We start from the raw sequence: 2,831 nt of genomic DNA, 5'->3' as shown, positions 1-2,831 counted from the left end.
CCACATGTATTTTACATTGATCTCACTGTAAAGGATATACATAACACGAAAGATGTTGCAAATCATGAAATGGAAGGGCGCGAGGAACTCAAGAGAATTGCAATCACCAGGGAAGTGGTACTCAGTAAACTGTTGGACTGACAAGTCCTCAGATTCTGATGGGTGTCATGCTAGTGTCTTAAAAAAAAGGACTAGTAAGATTTTTGGGACCTTGGTTTTAACTTTCTACAATACTGCAATTCAGGAAAAGTTTCAAAAGTTTGGAAAATATAAAAGGTGACTCACTAATTCAAAAATGACGTGAGACAGTAACAAGTTAGATTCATTTTACTCGCCCGTGTTGAGAGAAGGTGAGGGTAAGCTGCCTTTTGGACCACTGAAGACCCACAATGCCTTTGGATAGAGAATTCCAGGATTTTGCCCCAGTGACACTGAAGGAACGACGATATATTTCCAAGTCAGGATGGTGAGTGGCTCGGAGGGGAACTTGCAGGTGGTGGTATTCCCATGTATCTGCTGCCCTTGTCCTTATAGATGAAAGTGCATATGGGTTTTGAAAGTGTTATATAAGGATCTTTGGCAAATTTCAGTTGGTACATATTACTGCTACTAACTGACAGTGGTGGAGGGAGTGGATGTTTGTGGATTTGGTGCCAATTAAGCGGGTTGCTATCTCCTGGATGGTGTCAAGCTTCTTGAGTGTTGTTGGAGCTGCACCCATCCAGGCAAGTGGGGAGTGCTCCATCATACTCCTGACTTGTGCCTTGCAGATGGTGGACAGGCTTTGGGGAGTTGGGATGTGAGCTACTCACTGCAGGATTCCCAGCCTCTGAACTGCTCTTGTAGCCTCTGTATTCATATGGATTGATCAATCCAGTTCCTGGTTAATAGTAATCTCCAAGATGGTGATAGTATGGGGTTTAGTGATAATAATATTGAATGTCAAAGGGCAGTAATTAGAATCTCTCTTGTTGGTGATGGCCATTGTCTGGCAGTTGTAAGGTGCAAATGTGACTTGCCACTTGTCAGCCCAAGCTTCGATATGGTTCAGGTCTTGTTGCATTTGAACATGGCCTGTTTCAGCATCTGAGCAGTCGCGAATGGTGCTGAATACTGTGCAATAATCAAGAAACATCTCCACTTCTGACCTTATGATGGAGGGAAGGTCATTGATGAAGCCGATGAAAATGGTTGGGCCTAGGACACAACCCTGAGGAGCTCCTGCAGAGATGTCCTGGAGCTGATATGACTGACCTCCAACAACCACAACCATTTTCCTCTATACCAGGTATGATTCCAGCCAGCAGAGAGTTTGCCCCCGGATTCCCACTGATTCCGGTTTTGCTAGGGCTCCTTGAAGCCACATTCAGTTGAACGTAGCATTATGGTCAAGGGCTTTCACTCTCACTCACCTCTAGAAATCAGTTCTTTTTTCCATGTTTGAACCAAGGCTGTAATGAGGTCAGGAGCTGAGTGGCCCTGGCAGAACCCAAACTGGGCATTGCTGAGCAGGTTATTGCTGAGCAGGTGCTGCTTGATAACACTGTTGATGATACCTTCCATCACTTTACTGATGATCGAGAGGAGACAAATGAGGTGGTAACTGGCCGGGTTGGATTTTCCTGCTTTTTGTGTACAGGACATAATTGGGCAATTTTCCACATTGTTGAGTAGATACCAGTGTAACTGTACTGGAACAGCTTGGCTAGGGGAGTGGCAAGTTCTGGAGCACAAGTCTTCAGTACTATTGCCGGAATGTTGTCAGGGCCCGTAGCCTTTGCAGTATCCAGTGTCTCTAACCGTTTCTTGATATCGCATGGAGTGAATCAAATCGGCTGAAGACTGGTATCTGTAATGCTGGGGACCACTGGAGGAGGCCGAGATGGATCATCCACTTGGCACTTGTGGTTGAAGATTGCTGCGAATGCTTCAGCCTTATCTTTTGCACTGATGTGCTGGGCTCTTCCATCATTGAGGATGGGGATATTTGTGGAGCCTCCTCCAGTGAGTTATTTAATTGTCCACCTCCATTCATGACTGGATGTGGCAGGACTGCAGAGCTTAGATCTGATCTGTTGGTTGTGGGATCATTTAACTCTGTCTATCAGTTGCTGCTAATGCTAGGTAAATAATCCTATTTGGTAGCTTCACCACGTTGACATCTCACTTTTAGGTATGCCTGGTGCTGACCCTGATATGCCCTCCTGTTCTTTCCATCGAACCAGGGTTGATCCCCTGGCTCAATGGTAATGGTTGAGTGGGGGATATGCCGGGCCATGAGATTACAGATTGTGCTGGAGTACAATTCTACTGCTGTTGATGGCCCACAGTGCCTCATGGATGCCCAGTCTTGAGTTGCTAGATCTGGTCAAACTCTATCCCACATCATATAGGGATTATGCCACACAACACGATAGAGGTTATTCTCAATGTGAAGGGGGGACTTTGTCTCCACAAGGACTTTGTGATGGCCACTCTAACCAATATGGTCATCAATTGATACATTTGTAGCAGAAAAATTGTGAAAATGAGGTCAAGCACCTGCCACAGACACAGTCTATGCTCTTTAGAACATGGCCAGTTTGAGCAGCAGTCATGCTCCTTTTCCCACTGCTGATGGTGAACTTTAAAGTTCCCCCACACCCCGGAGTGTTTCTTGTGTTCTTGCCACCCTCAGTGTTTCCTCCAAATATTGTACTGATTCATCAGCTGAGGGAGGATGGTACACAATAATCAGCAGGAGGTTTCCTTGTCCATGTTTGACCAGATACCATGAGATTTCATGGAGTCCTGAGTCAATGTAGAGGTCTCCGACTGCATACCACTGTCAA

Source organism: Rhincodon typus, chromosome 22 (assembly GCF_021869965.1).
Source record: "Rhincodon typus isolate 14 chromosome 22, sRhiTyp1.1, whole genome shotgun sequence".
Classification (NCBI taxonomy): Eukaryota; Metazoa; Chordata; class Chondrichthyes; order Orectolobiformes; family Rhincodontidae; genus Rhincodon; species Rhincodon typus.
The sequence above is the reverse complement of the archived record's forward strand: the minus strand, read 5'-3'. Positions refer to the sequence as shown.